Below are 21,924 nucleotides of genomic sequence, written 5' to 3'. Positions count from 1 at the left end.
TGGGCTCTAGGCGTGCGGGCTTCAGTAGTTGCGGCTCGCGGGCTCAGTAGTTGTGGTGCATGGGCTTAGTTGCTCCGCGGCATGTGGGATGTTCCCAGACCAGGGCTCGAACCTGTGTCCCCTGCATTGGCAGGCAGGTTCTTAACCACTGCACCACCAGGGAAGTCCCAACATCAATCATTTTTGAAGCTGGGTGATGGGCCCCAGGGGGTTCGTGACTCTCCTGTCTTTGTCTGTCCTTGAACATTTCCACAATCAAAGGTTCACAATGATAAATTAGAAAGCGATGAAGCAGGTAACATGCTTGGCTTGGCTCCCGATTCATAGTAAGTGCTCAGCGAACGTCAGCTCCTGTTCCTTCAAGATGAGCCAGGCTCTGGCCATGAAGGAGATGCTCAGGGGCCAACCAGGTGTGTCCCCCAACCATGAGTGATGTGCCCAGGGTCCCACTGTCGGTAGGAGCAATGCAGATTTGAAACCAGGCTTCCGGAGTGCTCATCCCACAGGACCACGAGGCTGGAGGAGCAGAGTTGGTTTGCCTTCTAGAACAATCAGCAGTAGGGGTGGTGCTAAAAATAATAACCACTATTGAGGACGGACTATGCCAGGCCTTTTGTGGATGTTACATTATTTAATCGGCATCCCCCCACCCAAACCCTATGAGGCAGAGGTCATCCTTCCCACTTCCAAAATGACTCAGATTGCTGAAGTGCCTGGGCTGGGGACACACTGTCTGCTGCTGGACATCCCCATTCCACAGGGGGCAGCCGCTCTGCCCACCCATTCCCTCCTCCGCATTATTTAACGTCTGGCCTGCTTTGGTTCAGGGCTCTGAGGCTGGTCTCAGCTCCTGGGGGTATGTCCTGCCTGCCCTGCTCTGACCCACCCCCAGTGCCTGCACACCCAGAGTGGACACACGGTCAATGGCTCTTGCCTGCCCGCTGGGTCCTGCCAAGGGTGCTCAGGCACTCTGAGGGGACAAGCCCTCCCGCCCTCCCCTCCCTATCTGAACCCAGCAGGGTGGGATTTCTGTCCCTGGCCTGGCTGTTACAGGAACGCGGCCGCCTGCTCCCCTGGGTGGCACACCAAGTCCTGCTGCCCCACCATGAATGGCAGCCATTCTCCAACCCCACTCCAGCCTGCCACCTCCCCGCAGCCTGGGAAGGGAGACCTAGCCTTCCCCAGGCCTGTAAACGCCAAGCCACACACGCAGCAGGGCCCCAGCAGCCAATAAATCTTGGTCCCAGGGTTCTCTTAAAGAGGCAGAGCCAGGACAGACACCAGCCAGGCCCTAGGTAGCTGCAGCGACATTGTGTAACCAGCACTCCGCCCGGCCTCTCCACTGCCCGCCCCATATGAAGAGAGACAAAGCACACATTTAGCAGGCACTCCCCGTAAGCTTTTGCTCTTGTTTATAACATCTAACTTTTCTTTCCTCTTTTTTTCCCCCTCTGCTTCTCACCCTGGGGATAGGAGAACAAGGAGACCCGCTGGTGGGAATGAGCACACGATTCATCTTCTGGAAGATGAGCCCCTGGGCTCATGGCAGGAGGGGAGTGGGGAGGCAGAGGTCTCTGGGCTTTGCACCCAGGCAAGCCTCAGGGCCGCCGAGGGAACAGTTGGGGTCAGATGGGATGCAAGTCCAGCCCAGACGCATGTTCTCTGGAAGCAGAGTCTGTCCCGATTAGGCATGGTGGCCTCTGGGAGGACTCTGAGGCCCACAGAGCTGGGAGAGGAGAGCCTTAGGGATGACATTCTTTCATTCCACCCCAGGGAAGAGCCAGGTCCCTCACCGGGGGGTCCACGGCAGAGCCATGGTTAGACTCTTCTCCATTAGAGGTGTTTTGATTTGTTTGTTCTTTGAATATGGACGTACCCTCACGTGAGGAGTCTTAAATTGCATTCTCCTAGAAATAGTGTGTCCAGTTATTTCCGGAATCAAATTCCCATATGTTCACAAACCCACCAGACAAACTACACGGCACCCCTACAGTGTGCATCCTGACAACCTCCTGGTGCCGTTAAGTGTCAGGTGCTGGGGGAGACGTGGCTCCCGCCTTAAGGAAGCACACAATTTGGTTGCAAGTCGAGGACTCTCCTGCCAGCTCCAACCCAGTGCCCTTTGATCACCCATACCGAGCACCCCGGATAGACCTTCACTGTTACCCACGATCAAAATCAGAAGAAAGAAGGGCTGGGTGAGAGAGCGAGGGCACAGAAGGCTTCCCTTTCCGAGGGGAGGAATGTGGGCCAGGTGGGAGGATGGGATCAATTGGATTCCAAGTGTAAGAGCTGGAGGGCAAGCAGGCTGGGCACACGGGCTTCTGTGCAGCACAGCAGAAGGAAAGCCCCGGGCGCATGCATTCTGGGGAAAGTGTGTGAGAAGACTGCGCCAGAAAGGGAAGAAGTGACACTTGAGGTCGCCTGGTTCCAGACCACTTTCCAACCTTTGAATCCATCAAGAAACAGTGCCCTCTGCAACTACCTCTGAATCCCAAACTCTTATTTCACAGATGAGCAAGCCGAGGCCGCAGTGGAGAAGGTAACTGCCCAAGGTCACCCGGCTAATTGGGGTCAATCCAGATCAGAAGAGGTGCCCCTGAACCTTGCCCTGGCTGTGTGATTTTTATTATCCCCAAGTATGTGGAAATGGGGTGTTTGCTTGTGTTTTGAAGAAATGATTAACTTCTGACATGCTGACCTTGATTACCTGGTTGCCAGAGTGCTAATTAACCACTTGGCTGGTCACCTGGGCCAAAGAGGGCTTGGGAAAGGGCCACAGCCCTCTGCCCCAGGCCAGACCAGCTGCACTGGCTGTCCTCTGCATCCTGGCACCGCAGGAAGTTCCAGCCGGGAAGGCTGAGAGAACTTATATTCCCTGCTTGGAGAGAGCAATCAGGCCCAGAGAGGGAAAGGGATCAACCTTGAAGTCACATAGCCGAGGAAGACGGGCACAGGTGCCCCCAGACAACGAGGCATACAGCGCGTTCTGGAGGACCGGAGAAACGATCCGTCCACCAATCAGCACTGGCTCTGCCCAGCCTGGCCCCAGCCTGGTGTGGCGGGGAGGGGTTGGCGGGCACAGGAAGCTGCAGACGCACTGAGGACTCACCATCCCAGGCTCCAGCTGTGGATTTTATGCCTGATCCTTTTCATTGCTCTCTACAGCCCTGTGAGACAGGCATCGTCGTGCCCATTTTATAGATGGGGAAACCAAGGCTCAAAATTATAGAGAAGGGTCACACATTTTAAAACTGGCACAGCCAGGGTTCCAACATGGTCATTCTGACTCGGGAGTTTGTGTTTCCTCTTTCTCCCTCCCCAGGTAGTCCCTGCCCCTGAGGGTGAATGTTCCAGCAAGAATGCCCCAAACTCTAAGGACAGGGTGAAGCCCTCTCCTTGCCCCATGCTGTGCACTTTTAGAGATGAGGGTGTGAAGCATCAGGAAGCCCGAGGCCTGGGCTGTCAGGTGCACCTCGAGGGTAGGGGGCTCTTTGAGGAGAAGCCGATTGAGGATGGCACAGGGCAACATCTGTTGAGCCACCCTGCCCACCCGTGTGCTCCGAGGCTCAAGGGGAAAGTTGACAATTTGGTTGGAAATTCGTCACTTGTCTGGCGTTGGGCTGTCTCCCAGGTCTCAAGGAGCCAGGGCCCTGCGTTCTGAAGCCCTCTGTCCCTCCTCAGACACGCCCCCCTCACCCTCACCCCGCGTCCTGAAAGTCTGTGATAACATGTAGGGACTGGCTCTGGGGTAGAGAATGGAGCTGGGAGATTTGCCACCAGGATCAAGACTTGCCTTGACACCCAGAGGCCAAGTCAGCTTGGAGAGATCACTGACCCTCTTGGGTCTTGGTGTCCTTATTGATGAAATAGACATAGGTCTCCACTTTGCAGGGCTGCGGAGGAAGTAGTCCAAGCCATAGAAATGGGCTACCCGACCCTCACGCCTATGTATTCGGGCAATCTCAGAACTGATACCTGGTGTCGCTCTGCCTGCTTTGCTAAATTGCCCCCATCTCGGGCAGCGTCTGCGGCTTACTCCCTCGGGCAGCAGGGGCCTGGCGCATGGCAGGCTCTCGGGCAAGTTCTGGGCAACCACACTGAAGACCACTGAGTTGCACAGCAGCCCCGGGTGCCCTTATCCCTGGATTGCCAGCAGACCACTGGGCAGGGCTGGGCCACCACACCTCGGTCCTCGGAGGAGGGTCCCCAAGACTGAAAAAAATGCAGGAAGTCCCCATCCTGAGTGTTCCCTGCTTGGGCCTCTGCAAAGAGCCCCCGGAGGCCATCAGACAAGCAGCCGGACATCACACACTCCTGGGGAGTGGCAAGGATGGGGACTCTTTTCAGATTAGTTATAGGAATTGGCACCAGCCATGACAACAATGACAGTGACAATAATCATAGCTCTCATTTACTGAGATCGGACCCGGGACCAGGCACAAACCCTGTTCACGCAGACAGCCTCTGATTCCTATTCCAGGGTCAGAGGGGAGTGCTGGCAGAGCCCCTTTATGTGTGAGTCCCTGAGCCACCATGAGGGTAAGCAGCTCGTCAGGCTCTCACAGCCCACTGCGGGACAGCCCTGCAGCCCAGACACCGGGCACCAGCAGGCACTCTGGTCCAGCACGTGGGCCTGACACCTGTGTGAGATTTTGCTCAATAAGTGTATCAGTGACTCGTCACTGCTGCGCACCCTGCTGCCAGTGCACAGGCCCCCGAGGCCCAAGGGCGACATTCCTGAGGCTTTTGAATGGTCTTCAGGGGGCCTGACCCTATGCCCACCCAAGGGCTCCACACGAATGCAGGGCCCGAGGTCCGGCCAGCTCTCAGGGACACAGGTCCTGCAGTGGCGGGTAGGGGGGGAAGGAAGGCAGAGTCGGGGGATGGACAGGGATGGGACAGGCTTGCTCCTGCCGTCGCCCCTTCCCCTGCCCTGACGGAGGGGAACCAGGTCACTATTGAGCGCCGCTTTCTAAAGGTCTGTGTTTTACAAACTGTGTGGACAGGAAGGCATCCTGTGGAGCCGGGAGGCCGGTGGGCACGGGAGGTGAGCAGAGCGCCTGGGAGAAAGGAAGCCTTGAGAGCGAGTCAGACGTAGGCCGCCTGAAGGGTGGCCTTTGGGTTCTTACGTAAAAAGAAGGGGCCCCAAGACTTTCTCTCTCTCATCCCGTTGCCTTTGTACCTGCTCTTACGGTGAGATGGAAGCATCTGGAAAGGAGAAAACAATGTCTTTTGACATGTAGGAGCCCCGTGTCCAGAGAGTTTTCAGCTGTGACAACAGACCCCTGCCCCCATCCAGGGCCTTGCCAACCCTGACAGGCTCTCCTGAATCCACCCGGTGGACCAAGGAGTCCTTGAGCCCACGGTTTCCCAAACCTCCATCACCCTGCAGGCCCTCTGGTCTCACCCTCACCTTTTACCACCTAGACTGTTATTGGCTGATTCATTTTCATTAGGTCAACTTATTTTTAAGCTTCCACAAGTGCATTTTCAAAGACCATTTCGTATCACTCTCATAAAAGGGAAACGGGTATTTTTCTAAAACATTAAAATAACTCTCTATGAAGATGTATGAAACAGCTTCCTGTGTACCAGCCCAAATCACCTCCCTCCCCACGGGATGCTGCTTCATCTCCACGGGATTCTCCCCTGCTCACCCAGCTCTCTGCCGTGTTTGCCACTTCGTGGCTCAGACACCTTCACAACTGGCACCGGCTCACACAGCTTGAGGCCCCACTGTCCCCTTTCAGACCTGCCAATCCTGGGTCAGATCCTCCTGTGTCCTCTGCCCCACTCCACAGGAACGACTTCTGCACCGGCCAAGTTCAACTGTGGAGGGCACGCTTACCATGTGGGGAGCTCCGGGGCCATAGCCTGTGAGGGATTAGAGGAAGCACCCGGCCACGTATTGCCCACAGCTCCACACGCCGCCTCACTCTGTCACTGGGATGCATTCAGGAGTTCATCCCCTACAAACGTTCTCAAGAATCCAGTTTCACCGCTTAGTTCCAACTGAAATGTGTTCTCCCTAAAGCAATTCAAACACTAGCTCCAGAATTTTCTCCACCAACTAGATTACTCCAAGGTAATTCTTGGCAAGCCTTTATTACTTGTTTCTCTTTGAGAAGCAAAATCCTCCAAGTGTCTCTTCCCCCATTTACCTCCTTCTCTGCCTTCCCTCTGGTCAAGGAGGGTCACCTGTCCTGCTTTCCTGAAGCACCAACACCTGTTGTAAGCCATGCCGCCATCTGATTTCCAATCCCATGGCACTTGGCAAGGCAACATCCGGTGAGTCGCCTGAATGCCTGAGGATGCCCTCGGGGGAACCGCCAAGCCCCGTGTTTTTCCTCCTCCCTAGCGGCAAACACCACTGGTCAGATGCCTGGGGAGAGTGGCCCTACCTTAACAGAGCACCTACTGCGCTCTAGGCACTGAGCTGGGGCTTTCCCACGCTGTTCCACAATTTCCCACAGCAACTGGGTCAGCTAGGCTTTCAAAAGGTGCACGGATCCCTCCCCGTTCCCACCACCTCCTCTGCTCCCTCCTGGTCCAAGCCGTCGTTAAACGGCTCCCCCAGAGTCTGGCAACAGCCCCCTGAGAGGTTTCCCTGCTTCCACCCTTGCCTCCCACACGCTGTGCCCCACCAATTCCTGGTCTACCCAAATGGCATCTTAGTGGCTCCTTCTTTGGACATCTTACCGGAAGTGGTACCCCAACCCAGGCATTTCCTTCTCCCCTGCCCAGATGGAGTTTTCTTCTGAGTACTTCCCGCCTTCTGATTTTAACGTGTATGTTAACTCGTTTATTGTCCATCTTTCCCTCCCAGCCTGCCCCTCGCTATTAAAATATCAGCTTCCCGAGGGCAGGGACTATTGCCTCTTTTGTTCTCTGGGGTATTCCTTGCACACAGTGACTGACTGATTCCAGGGGTTCAGGGACTATGCTACCATTTGATTGAGAAGTCTGACGCTCAGAGAAACTAAGAGTGCTGCCCAAGATCCCCCAGCTTTTAAGTCATAAAGCAGTTACCGACACTCTGGTTTATCTGTCCTCCATACCATGCTGCCTCTTACACCCATGACAATGGTTCTGCCAACCATGGTTTTGTGTGTTTCAGTCCCTGTGCAAAGCAGTAGAAGCAGTTGCAACCAGATTCCCCCAGGACTTATTGGTCTCCCAGCATCACGGGTTTCCCAGATGAGAGACCCCCTTAGTGACAGCAGCTGACGGGGGCCAATAATTCAGTGCCAGTTGCTGGGAAAGTGAGACTTTTTTTTTTTTTTTTTTTTTTTGCTCGTTTTGCAGGAAAGGAAAAATGCCATTTGGCCTCAGAAAGATGTTCTTGCTGCCAAACACATGATTTTTGCACATGGTGAGGATGTGTGATTTTTACATATGTATTTTTTTCCTTTTTTCTCTTTTAGTAAAAACAGATTCATCTTTGGCAAGAGGGTGAAAGAAAGCGAGTATAAGAAGATTACTATAGAAAACCGTTACTTTGCTATTACAGAGGCCAAGAGCCAAAAGTTTGGAATCTCCATGGATAAAAGGAAATTTTTTAAAATGCAGGGTTGGGGGGGCGGAAGTGAGGCAAAAGATCACCAGAGTTTATGAAACAAGAGGTAGATTTGGGAGCCGGCTCCCATGTGTCCATTCTAAAGCATCCCAGGTCTTCAAGGGTACTTAGATATTCCTTAACTCTGAGATGGCAGAGGAGGGGCAGAAGTGATGCCACTCCTCTAATCTATACCCAGGGCAGACATTAGTAATCAATCAGCATTCTTTCTCACCAAGCAGGGATGCAGACTCAAGACTTTAGGAAACCTTTAGGAACTGATGAGAGTTGGCAGGTAAGATGAAATAAGGTCGCTCTTTTGTCCTAATTACCTCCTTCATTTTACATATGAAGTGACTGAGACACAAAGAGAAGAAGCAGCCTGACAGAGGTTACATGGAATATTCTGCTGCCTCCCAGGGTAAGACTTACTTCACTAAACTCCCCGTTTCCTGGGTGTCTCCCAAGTCCCTTCACAGAGGCGAGAAATTCTGAGGTGCCTGAATACCTAAAAGAGGATTCAGAGCATAAATCTGGGAGCTTAGATTTCCTGCCTCCACAGACTTTCCATCAGAATCTATACAGAATCACATCAGGACAAAATGGCTGCCAGAAAGAAAGAAAAGTCTCCATCCCAGCAACACGGCCTTTCACGTGTTTATGAAGGTCACTCGTTTTATTTATTTTTTAACATCTTTATCGGAGTATAATTGCTTTACAATGGTGTGTTAGTTTCTGCTTTATAACAAAGTGAATCAGTTATACATATACATATGTCCCCATATCTCTTCCCTCTTGCATCTCCCTCCCTCCCACCCTCCCTATCCCACCCCTGTAGGTGGTCACAAAGCACCGAGCTGATCTCCCTGTGCTATGCAGCTGCTTCCCACTAGCTATCTGTTTTACATTTGGTAGTGTATATATGTCCATGCCACTCTCTCACTTTGTCACAGCTTCCCCTTCCCCTTCCCCATATCCTCAAGTCCATGCTCTAGTAGGTCTGTATCTTTATCACTCTTAAAAGGGAAGAACTATTAACTAGGAAAGGTCGGCATTCCCACAGGAAATTGTTACCACTCTAGTTTTCCACTAGATTAGCATTTCCAAAGTGTTTTTGGAGAAGCACATTCCCAAGATGTTCTAGAAGATCTTCCACAAGATAACATAAAATAAAAACACAAACAAAATAAAGTGGAAAAGATTTATGGCCGAATATGGAGGAACTAAGCATATCATACCTCTCTTATGGAAACACATTACATCTTCAGATATTAAAGGTGCTGAGAAGTCCTGCAGTAAAGTCCTGTATGTTACATTTTTCAAGATGCGTTTGTCTACAGAAATCTGTTTGCATGTAGCATTTATTAAAATGCTGCTGGACCTTCTTTCAAAAACACCAGTTTAACTGCAGCACATTAGAGGGGAAAGAATGCAGGAGTCAGATTTGGAAGAACTAAATTTGAATCCTGGTTACATGACTTTGACATTTTATTCTAAGGCATTTATACTTCAGTTTCTAGGTAATAGAAAATCATCTAGATTAAGTTTAGGTTTTTAAAATATATTTATTTGTTGGAGATAATATAGGTTCATTATAAAGAATTCGGAAAATATAAAAAATGTATAGAAGAAAATTAAAATTACTCATAATTGCATCATCTAGAGATAATCACTGTTAAAAGTTTGATATATTCTTTCAATCTCTTTAGTCTATTAAAAGACTCTATAGACACATACTTTAAAAAAAAAGCAAAACACATTAAAATGCTCATAGTTTTATATTCTACTATATTTTTTTGGTTTTAACAATAAGAAGAAGTGTGATTAACTAAAATATCCAACAATACTCTCTGCGAATGTGAATTTAAATGATGCTATAGGATTACATCATATGAATATGATCTGAAACCCCTCAGGCCAAATGTTTCAGAAATCAGAATTATTTAGATTTGAGAAAGGTAAGACCTGGTAAAAATGGTATCTTATGAAGCCCCTGCAATAGAACATTAGCAGCAGCCTAGAATCAAATACAGTATCTGAGCAAGAAAACATTTGAAGAATCACACGGAGGGAGATAGATAATGGCTGTGAGAAAACCTCCTTTCAGTTTAGGTCAGATTTTTGCCACCAATGAACTTGCAGCAAACTTAACAAAAATCTGTCAGTTCAAAGAGTTTGGTGGATTTTGGAATTGCACATACTGAATTGTAGGCCTACACTCTGATTGCCAACTGAGCCAAACCTTCATTGTTGACTACTTGGGTTGTTTCTTAATTTTCATTATTATAAGTAAGGCTGTTAAAAGCATACTTGCCCATACATTTTTTGCACATCCATGGTTACTTCCTCAGAATATATTCCTAGAAATTGAACTGCTGGGTCACAGAGAATTAACATTTTCAAGGTTCTCAATATATCTGCCAAACTGCTCTCGAGAAAGCTGAACAATTGACACTGCCAGCAGCACTGTGTGAGAGAGGGGCTATTTCCCACCCAGCAGCAACAATGGGTATTATCAGTGTTTGAAGAATGAATTCCAATTTGAAGAGCAAAAATTTCCATCTCTCTCTGAGTCACATTCCCTTTATTACTAGTGATAGTCAACCTTTTTTTTTTAATATGCTAACTGAATGATTATATTTCTTTTTAAGTGTCTTTATATTTCCCATGCAGATCTTTTTATTAAGATGTTCATATTTCTCCTCTTGACTTGTAAGAGCCCTAGTAGATTATGTAGAGTAAAACACTTTGGGTATATGTTGTAATATTTGCCTATTTTTGTCGTTTGACTTAACGTTATTGATGATGTTTTAATGGTTCCCTAAATTTTAAAAGTGAATTATGTAATACATGTGGAATATGAAACACTAAAAAACACAGAAGAATGTCAAACAAAAGAGCTTCCTCGTTAACTCAGTCACCCAGAAATAGCCACGCTAATATTTTAGCATAGAATGCCTAATATTTTCTGCTTCTTTCAAACAAGGGTATGTCATTTTGTATATGATTTCATATACATATGAGAAGCATATACATATGCTTTGCCTTCCCTTATTATTGTGAAGTTTTTTTCCATTTCAACAAATATTCTTCTATGACTCGATTTTTATGATTGTGTAGCACTCCATTGTATCCAGCCATCATTTACTTAAATATTCCCTGGTTTTGAATATTCAGGTTGTTTCCAATTTTTATCATTATTTTTAGTGCTGTGTTGAGTACCTTCTTACCACCATCCATTCTCACATCTCTAATTATTTCTTTGTAATGAATTCCTATAATTTCTGGGGAAAAGGGCAGGTACATTTTCAATTTTTCATTGTTTTTTCCAGTAATTGATATTTATTAAGCAAATTTTAAAAATATAGAGTGATTTTAAAGGAAATAGGAATCATCCTTAATTTTCCCACCCAGAAACAGCTACTATTGAAAATAGACTTTCAACTATACCTTTTCATCTGTGCATTATGTTTGTATAAACAGAACAGGGATTGCCTTGGACATACTGTCTTCTAAATGCAATTATTTGCTATATTATAAACATCTTTTCCAGTACAAATGTAATTTAAACCAAAACACTTTTACTGGTCACATAATATTGTGCTGTTTGGATGCCCCATAATATAATATATTTAATCAGCCTTTCTTTACAAGGAATTTCGGGGGTTTGTTTTCCATTTCCATACAGTGCTGAAGTTATCTACAGCACTGTAATGAACAATATTCTGGTATCTTTAATTACTTCCTTGGTATACATTCTTCGACATGAAATCAGTGTGTCAATGATGTGTACATTTTTTGAGGATTTTTGTATATACTGGTGGTTTATGCTGTGGAGTTTGATGTAATTTATGCTCCCTCCCGTGTTGTTCAAGACAGTTTCCCAGAAGGCTGACTAGTTTGGGGGTGAGGTTATCTTTTAATTAAAAATATGTGGTGAAACGTGGCATCTTATTGTTGCTTTAATGTGCTTTAAAAAAACAAACCAGCCACATTAAATATTCTTCCATATATTTACTGACCATTTTTTTCCTCTTCTGTTAATTACTTATCCCTATTAGCTTATTGGAGTGTTTATCTTATTGTTTTGTAAGCTTTCTTTATAAGTTAAGCTTATTAACTCTTTCAATGTGCCATTTTTGTGGATGTATTTTTCCAAGTTTTACACTTGCTTCTGATTTTTAAGATGTCTTTAGCGTATAGCAGCAATCATTTCATATAGTCTAACCTATTGGATTTGTCTCTATAATATCATCTTTCAAAATCTTCCTTAGAAAGACCCTTCCCAGCCCCATATTTTATAGAGTGACCTACATTTTTTTCTAGTACTTTGTGACTTTATTTTTATATACGTATCTTTAATTCACTAGGGGTTTATTTTACTTTATGACTGAGCTAAGCATTGGAGTTAATTTTTTCCAACATCATTTATTGAATAATCTATCCTTCCCACAAGGATTTGAAATGTCTCCATTATCACATACTAAATATTTATACATACTCCCTTCTGTCCCTGGGCTTGTGGTTCTGTCCCATCGATCTCTCTGTCTATTCTGGGGCTGAGGGGTGAGAGATTTCTGGGGTAGAACAGGCAGGACTTGATAACTGATTAGACATAGGGGGAGTCAAAGATGACTTCAAAGTTTGAGACTGAATAAGTGGATGGATGGTGATACCATTAATCAAGAAAATGGAGGTGGGGGGAGGGATTGCTCTATCCTGAATCTCGCCGCTCTTCCATCCATCACTCACATTTCAGGCAGAATAAAAATTTTAATACATATTTATTTAATATATTGGAAAAATAATGCATGCACATGGTAAAAAATATTCCATCAGTACAAAATGTTTGCAGTTTAAAGCAAGTCTCCCTCACAACTCCTACTCCCAATTCTCCTCCATAGAAGCAGCACTGTTAATCGTTTTTTGTGTATTTTTATAGAGTTGTTTTAGTTGTATACAAGCATAGATAGATAGATGCCTTCACACATGCACCTTTACACACATCTTTCAAACAAATAAAACCGTCCTATAGACACCATACAGCACCTTGATTATTTTAACCTCACCAATTTATCTTGGAAATGGTACCGTATGAGCACATATAGATCCACCTTGTTGTTTTAATGGCTATTTGAGGTTCCACTGAATGATGTACCATCACTTTTTACCCGACTTCTGTAGAGGAACATTTTGGGAATTTGTTCCAATTAATTTTTCTTCTTAAGCACAGAGCTGACCGTGTTTCTCTTCTGTTTAAAATTCTCCCTGGCTCCTCACTACTCACAAAACACACTAAAAGCCCTGGTTCTGACTAGTGGAGTCTTCACACATAGCCACCCTTCCCTCTGAATGTCATCTCAAGCCATTTCTCAGCTTGGCCCTCTGACCCACCACCTCAGACTTCTTGGAAGTCCCTCCGTACCCCTATGTGGCTTTTAGATACAGTCCCTTTTGCCTTAAATCTCTACTTCATCTTGTCCAACCGGGGAAGTCTTACTTTTCCTTCAAAACTCTGCTCAATAGTCACCTCCTCTGTGAAGCCTTCCCGTAACCCCCTTCACCTCCTTAAAAATATGCACTTCACACCCCCCCCCCCACACACACAGCCAGACCAGATGAGCTCATGCATCCTCAGTGCTCCTAACACCCACACCTTACGCCATTGTAACTACTACTATCCTTCCTAATGTAGCTCAAGGGCAACCTCCTCTGCGCAGCCTTTCTTGAGCCTTCAGGTAAAACTGACCACTCCATCCCTCATCTCACTATCCTATACATATCACAGGACCCACAAGTCTTCATTTCTAGCATTTCCATGGCCCTTTTCTTTCCTGGAGAGGAGAGGTTGTAAGCTCCCTGACACCAGCCATTATCTCCTTGGCCACGGCCGTTCCCACAGTCCGACATTGCTTCTGACAGCTGACATGACATAGAGTCAGGTGGCCACACTGTTTTGATGCCCATGGTGGGTGGGGGGAGGTCCTAACTCTTTTCCCAGTTGCCTGTGCCGATGCCACCACCGAATACCACCTTAGTGCTTGATCAACGTTGTTGATTGAAGGCTAACCATTGTTTACATGTCTATAATTCTCATTAGACTACCTCTGACACAAAACAGAGTGTCATATTTATTTTTGAATCCTCAAGGACCCAAGGCAGTGCCTGACATGTCAGAGATACTCAGTGAAGGCAGCTGGAAGAAGTGAGCAGATGAATACATAAAGAAACAATTTGCTTTGGAGCCTGTGCTAGGGAAGGCTTCCCACCCCCTTCAGTTACTGTTTCCCATGCTCTTAGGCTGAGAACAAAGTTCTTAATGGGGCCTACCAAACCCTGCACAGTCTGGCTTCTGCCTTTCTGTATGAGTTAGGCTTGTGCTCAGCTGTGAATGATAGAAACTCCCGAATAGCTGTAGCTTAGATATGAGAGGAGGGTATTCCTCCCTTCTGAACACAAAGAGACAACTGGTGGAGGGCAGGGAATGCAGTTCCTTGGTCATCAGCGACCCAGACTTCTTCCCTTTTCTCATTCTGCTATCCCTAACACATAATTCTACAGGATGATCCACAGTGACAGCTCGGCTACAGATATACTTGGGTTTCACCCACTCAGAAAGAGTAATGGACAAAGAAGCATGTGCCCTTCCCTTTAAGAACATTTCCCAAAAGGCACACATACCACATTCCATTGGCCAGAACTTAGTCACATGTCCATGTCTAGCTGCAAGGGAGGCTGAGAAATGTAGTCTTTGTTCTAGGCTGTCTTAGACTCATTTAAAAATAAAAGGCTCTCTAGGCAGAAGTAAAGAGGAAACTATATCTTGGGGGACAAAGTTCAGTCTTTTCCATACTTTCTCTCCACCCTGATTACAGCCATGCTCCCTTCAGTTTCTCCTCTGCTCACCACCTTCTTCCTGCCATGCTCCCTTGTAACATGAGATGCCTGTCCACGTTGTTATGTCTCTCCCCTCCCATTTCTCCTAATTCACTCCTGGTCAGTCACTCCCTTCAGAACTCAGTGTACCCTTTACCTCCATAGGAAACATCCTTACTAAGTCAAAGAATCCATTATTGGAATTCAAAGAATCATGTGTCTCTCCTTTCAAACACTTGTCAAAATCCCAGGTGTACATTTGCAAGATTATTTGCTTAACTAGACTATAAGCCCCACCAGGTAGAGAGTGTGTCTGCATTTGTTCACTCTTTGTCTCCAGCACCAAGCCCAGGGCCTTGTTCATAGCAGGTTCTCAATAAATCAGTGTAGAGCAAGTTGATTAATTCCTTGTACATATACTGGGAAGTTTGAGATAAAGCTCTGGGGCTGGGGGAGGCTATTAGACTAAAGGTCTTCATTTGGAGTTCCTCGCACAGAAGTGAATGAAATTGTGGGAGTAGCTAAGATTTCTTAGAGGACAAGAGAAAGAGAGAAAAGAAGCCAATACCGTTTGTATTTGCTGCGTTGATGTATAAGCAGAAAGATAATAAGAAAAAAGAAAATATAAAATAAAAAGAGAAAAGAAGAGGAGGCAGGTTTGACAAGCCCTGTGCCAAACTCCTTGTTTGGATTATCTCATTTGTCCTCGAAACAGCCCTGAGACCTAGCTCTTGGTGCCCCAAGGAAGAGAGACAGACTGAGGCTTAGTTAAGAGGCCATGTGACCTGTTCAGGAGACAGATCAAGTTGGCTCTTGGCCCATGCCTCTCGATGGGGATTCTCCACTGAGAATGTGCTCCTGAGGAGGGAGGAGAGGATAAGGAGAGGGCAGGATCCAAAAGACAATGGACACAAGTCCTAAAGGTCAAGAAGAGTCAGAAGGGCCTCAAACAGAGCAGTGACTGTTGGCTCTGCCCATGGGAGGTCACTGTGGATGAGCAGGCCCAGCAGAGGCGTGGCAGTCCGCAGGACAATGAGATGAGCAAGTCTATGTCTCTGGGGTCTGTATATTCTATAAGTACTTAATATTAAAGAAAACAGACAGGGCTCCATGGAGAGGGTAACCAGTGCTAGCTATTGCAGTAGAGGAACCCCCAAATCTCAGTGGCTCAGCCCAACAGAGGTTCATCTTGCTCCCTTCATAGAATGATGACAGCTCTGGCAGCTGTCCTGCATGGTCCTCCTACAGTTGGTGACTCAGCGACCCAGGCTACTTCTACTTTACAACCCCTGAATCTTGGAGACCTTAACTTCCAGCTATAAAACAGAAAAGAAAAGAAAAGAACGTGGGTGGAGAAGGCTCGCCTGCTCTTAACTGCCTTTGGCACCTCACTTCTGCTCACTTTCCATCTGCAGGAATTAGGGCTATGACCTCTCCTAGATGCATGGGATCTGGGGAAATGGCAGGTGCCCTGGAAGAAGAAGTGGTTCCCTAAAAACACAGCATAGCTTCTGCCACACAAATGTTTTCTAGACTGAAGGAGGATCTGACTCATTTATAAACAGAGGAAAAGGAGCTGGTGGAGAGGGAGGTATGAAGACAGAAGAGGGCAGGTGAGGCCTGGCGAAGGGCTCTGGCTGGAAGAGAGCAAGGTCCCCTCTGAGATTGGAAGATGAGAGAAGGGTTAGGACCATTTCAGCAGCATACATGCATGGAGATTAAGAGCTCGGACTCTATAACCAGACTTCCCAGATGAAAATGCTCCCTCACTATTTGCCAGGTAATGACCTTGGGTGAGTTACTTAACTTCTCTGTGCCTCATCTTATCATCTGTAAGGTGAGAACAGGACTACAATCTGTACCACAGCTGTATGGATTAAATACGTTAAAGAGAGCTGGGTGGAGTACTAGACATATAATAATAATTCAAGAAATATCCTAGACTCTTACAAACATTTATTTGTAATATACGTACATATATGTTTTTACACAAATGAGTGTACACACCACGAGTTCCCTGAAACGACTGTTTCCACTCCAGGCCACACGCAGTCCCTTATCAGAATGCTTGTGTAGCATTCCATTGCACACAAGCACCACCATTTATTCAAGCAGTCCCCTACTACTGAGTACGTAGTGGTTTCCAGTCCCTTACTGCTACTAATAATATAAACAACACTGCAGTGAACATTCCAGTACTCTCGTCTTTGAGCACACGTGAAAGTCTACCTGTTCTGGAAGTGGTCCGTTGTGCTCAAAAGCACACGTGTTTTCATTTAGAGTCCCACTCCTCCAAACTGTCCTCCATGATGTGGAGGACAATTGTGTGTCCTCCCTAACTCCTCCTGGGAGCCTGGAACGAGGGCGCCAGCTTCCTATGTGACAGATGTCTGTTTAAGGAGTAAGCAGGACTGTTTTATATATCTGGCACCATAAAGTCTATGAAAATCTTAGAGATGTGGAAACATACACACACACACACACACACACACTCCAAATTAAGGAAAGAATACTGCAAACTCAAAGTGAATAAATATTTAATTCAATGGCCCCCAAACAGAGAGGCAGTCCTGCAGGGAGATAAAGAGTAAAGGCTGTGACAGGCAGCGGCTGCCTTGCTGTCCTCTGCCCCACAGTGTGTGACCTGGGGAAGCTGCTTAGGCTGTGTGAACCTGAACTGCTTCCTCTGTAAGATGGAAACACAGGCAATTCCTACCACGTGGACTCCTTCTAAGGATTAAAAGATAACACATATACATATAAGTACCTAGGAACATGCCTGATACATAAGAGGTCCCCAATCATGTCACTTGCTAATGCCCTATGTCAAGAAGGCACCCACAGTTCATCTCATTGTTATTTATAAATGATATATATGTGAACTGCGGGGTGCAGGTGCATTGAATATCGTGAGATGTTGAGGTGGAGATCCCCAAGCAGGAAGAGAGCCCAGGGCCCTGAAGTGGCCACGTGAGAAAGAAACAAGCTCGTGAGGACGGAGAGAAGGAGTTGACGGGGCAGTGAGAAAACTCATGTCCTGTGTCTCTTGCTGAATGTTCTCGTTTAAAATAAGGGCGGGGACCAAAGCAACAAGGGCTTGGAGAGAGGCTCCCATCTGCGGAGACATACGTGTAGGGAGCTCAAGGGCATGGCTGGTGCCTCCAGTGACACTGAGTCCCACGTGGAGAAAGGCACTGTGTTTCAGTCTCCATCAGCTCTTCTGTAACTCCATGTTGTCTGTGTGTCCCTGACTTACATTTGATTCCTGCTGCTCTGTGCCTGTCCCTCTAAAGACAAGCTCCTTGAAGGCAGTGACTTCTGCTCGTTTAATGCACTGGCGTGTCCTGAGTCTTAGGAGCGCTTGGCACATAGAAGGCTCTTAATAAACATTTGTTAACTGTGATTGAATGAAACAGGAAGTTTCGTTTGGGGGCTAATATGTCTCTAACAACCTCTAACGCTTGCTAATCTTCCTTTTTTGAAACAAGAGACAGGAGTTCTCAGGCTCTGAATCTTCCGTGGCAAGAATTTAATAGCACCTTGCTTTGGTTTCTTTGTATTGACGATGGTCACCTGTCATGGTGGCCACGGGGCTGCACACAACATAGCTGGTCATAGTCTAGCTCTCCTCTCCCTCGTGACGCTTGGTGTGATGGCAGCCCCAGCACATGTTGAAGGTAGCCAGGCCAGTTGACTTGCTTTGGCCAATGAGATGGGACCGGAGGTGACAGGTGTCCCTCTCAGGCAGGTCTTGAAGAGACAGTGCGTGGTTTACAACATGGCCTTCCTTGCCTCGGCGGTGGTGGGAGCAGACCATGGGGTTGGCGTCGGCCTGCATCTCTGGGTGACAGTGAGGGGCAGAGCTCCCTTGCTGACCACCTTTGCATGTGTATATAATGAGAGGAAGCGCCTTGTAGTCAGCTACTGAATTTTGAGGTCTTTCTTGGCCCAGTATGACCCAGCCTGGTCTGTCTGGTATCAATTCCGCTGAAGGACAGGAAATGCCCTTGGAGTGGCCAGTGGGGGGGAGGCACGGATACAGGAGTCCTGGACTCCAGTTTCCTCCATGGGCATGGCTCCTGCAGGGTCGCCCTGTCTCTTCAGGTGCCCCAGGAGGTGTCTGGCCACCACATGAACTCAGAGGAGAGAAAAGAAGAAAGCCAGGGTGGCCCAGGGTGCCTCCTGACAGAGGATGGAGAAGGTCCAGCTGAGGGTGAGGCTCCTAAGGGCAGGGACCCTGGCACAGTCAACCTCTGTAACCCTCCCTGAGTGTCTAAAGTGGAGCCTTGCCCATAACATCTTCCTGGTAAAGTTTGCGGGATAGATGGATTAATTTTAAGCAAGAAGGCTAATGGAATGTTTAACATTGGGGGACCTGAAAATGGACAAACCTGGGCTTAAAACCTAGCTCCACAACGACCTGCACATGTGACCTCGAATATGCCCCTTCAGCAATCTGAGATGCAGTTTCCTCATCTCAAAAATGGGGATGCCCAATGTTCATAGCAACGCTGTTTACAACAGCCAAGACATGGAAGCAACCTAAGTGCCCATCAACAGAGGAATGGATAAAGAAGATGTGGTACACACACACACACACACACACACACACACACACACACACACACACTGATATATTACTCAGCCATAAAAAAGAATGAAATAATGCCATTTGCAGGAACATGGATGAAACTAGAGATTATCACACTAAGTGAAGTAAGTCAGACAGAGAAAGACAAATATCATATGCTATCATTCATGTGTGGAATCTAATTTACAAAAAAATGATACAAATGAACTTATTTACAAAACAGAAACAGACTTACAGATATCAAACTTATGGTTACCCAGGGGGAAACGTGGTGGGGAGAGATAAACCAGGAGCTTGAGATGAACACACACACGCTACTATATATAAGATAGACAACCAAGAAAGACCTACTGTGTAAGACAGGGAACTCTACTCAATATTCTGTGATAACCTATATGAGACAAGAATCTAAAAAAGAATGAATACATGTATATGTATAACCGAATCACTTTGCTGTACACCCGAAACTAATACAACATTGTAAATCAACTATACTCCAATAATATTAAAATATTTAAAAAAGAAATATTTTTCAAAGCTATAGAGAAATAAATAGACATAGAGATAACGATTTACTGAGCTGAAAAAAATGGGGATGATAGTAACATCTATTCATGAGATGATAATGAGAGTTACATGAAGTAACCTGTGCAGATCGCTTCACTTAATACCAGACGTGGGGGAGCAAAGGCCGGCTCTGCAGCCAGACACAGGTTTTAGTCCTAATCTGGTCACCCAGGTCAGTTATTTCTTCTTTGAAGCCCCTTCGTTGCTAAATGGAAATAATGCTCTCAGGCTGGACATAAAGCACCTATGGCGGTGCCAGGGCGGTCAGCGCTTTCCCCAGTCACTCTTCCCGGGGGAATCCCATGGCATCCCAGCGGTCTCAGAACCAGGATGCCTGCAACACCCACCAGGGCCCGGATTCCAGCTCCCACTTTTTCAGAGTAGCAGCTCGTTATGACAAATGAAGCCGTGTAGGGGTGTTAATAGGGGGTAATGGGTTAATTTGTTACCTTTCCTGGGGTCAGATTTAGAACTTCTGTGTCACTGAGCGGGTCTCATGGTTTTGCTAAGGTCCTGTCAAAAGGCTGGTGTGGCGGGACAGGGTAGTTTATGGTGATCCATCTCTCGGGGCTGTTGGGACGAGGCTGACCGTGATCCTTTCTTTTTTGCAATGGCCCTCGGTGCAGCTGTCCTAGAGATGTTGGCACTCACAGCCGGACAGCGAGCTCAGGGCTGGAGAATTCAGAGTGGGTATGAGAGGCTCTCAGGCCCAGAGAACTTACTCTTTGCTTCTATAGCTCTCCACCCCTAGCCCCAGCTGGAACCTCTTACCAACAGATCCTTTACAAGCTGTTATCAGTCTGATACCCAGATGTCCTGTCTTCCCCACATCTGGAAGTGGCTCTCTTTTCCAATAACATTTATCAAGCACCTACTATATACCCATGCACAGCACTTTCCCAAATGCCATTACATTCAGCCCTTCCAGGAACACTGTGAGTTATACATACGGCGTCAACCCCATTTCCCAAACAAAGCATTGAGTTTTGGAGATAATAAATAAATTACCCCAAATCAAGGGGACGATGATGTACGTTATCCAGGCCCCAAATCCATTTCATCTTCTACCTCATTACCTTGCTGCTCCCGATGGCGCAGAAAGTAAAGAAAACCTGCAAGGGTGACAAACTAAATGTTCAACAAGAGCTTCGGGAAGAGAGGGGGGCGGGCTGTGGCGGATGGGTCTCGGACACTGTCTGATGGTGATGGGAAGGGCGGTGCCGCTGAACAGACCTCCCCAGGGATGCTGCCCAGACTCGCCATGTGGAGGGGCTTGGAAGCTGCTCAGCAGGCCTGAACCATCACAGCAGGAGAGCTCCTCTCCAGAAAAGAAAATATCCGTTGCCCTTGACAAGTGCAAGTGACGCCCTAGAAAATGGTATTATCAAGCCCTAGAGCCCAACCCAGTAATTTCAGGGGAAATCAGTAGTTTCCCCATGGAACTGGGTGAGCTGCTGGGTGAGGACCTGGCCACCCATCCTGGGTTGCAATAGGCCATGGAGGCTGAAAGGGTTGGGCCCTGCTCTGTTGCTCTGCTCTCCTTCTGAGGGGCACAGGAGGGTTCCCTGTGCACGCAGCACTGGGGGGTTGGGAGTGGGGGCCCAGTCACTGTTCACTATGGTCACCCCAGCCTCCCTCTGTCCAGCTCAGTGCTGTGCCCAGTTCAGGACCCCTTAGCAGCTCTCCTGGAAGGTTGCAGCTGTACACCTAGCTTCTCTCCCAGCCTCCTTTTCTCTCACCTTCCCCTGCAAAGTTAGAGGATGCAGAGCCATGCGACGTGAGAAATCTTTGAAGAATGACACTGGAGCTATTGGGCCTGCAAAAGAGAAGACTTGTGGGGTATAATGCCACTCTCAAGTCTCTGACAAAGGGGCAAACAGACTCTATGTGATCCTGGGAGGCAACACCAACATTGATGGGCCAAGTATCAGGGATGCGGTGGAGGATGTGCTGGAATGAGAGGTTTCAGGTCTCCCTGAGTAGCACCGAGACTGCCCCATTGCACTGCGCTTCCTTTCCACCTGTGAAGATTCGCTGGCACAGGGATGGTGGTAACTTTCCTATTAAACCCAGCAGCTTGGAGGGAGGTGTCAGGGAAGATGGAGGCCACATCAGGGTTTGGAGGAAAGGAGTGCTATGATCCATTCACAAGGGCTGGGGATGTGAGGGGACCTGTGCTCAGCACTTGCTATCTCTGGCCTGGCACTGCTCTATGCACTGGAGAATTCTCAAAAATGGTGCATGAAATGGAATGGCTTTGCCTTGGATGTGCTGAGCTGCATCCAACCATGACAGTACGTCTTCTGATGCAAACTGCCGGGGCCCTGAGACC

This window comes from Leucopleurus acutus (genome assembly GCF_964270905.1).
Source record: "Leucopleurus acutus genome assembly, chromosome: 14".
NCBI classification, from domain to species: Eukaryota; Metazoa; Chordata; class Mammalia; order Artiodactyla; family Delphinidae; genus Leucopleurus; species Leucopleurus acutus.
This window is presented reverse-complemented; position numbering follows the sequence as displayed.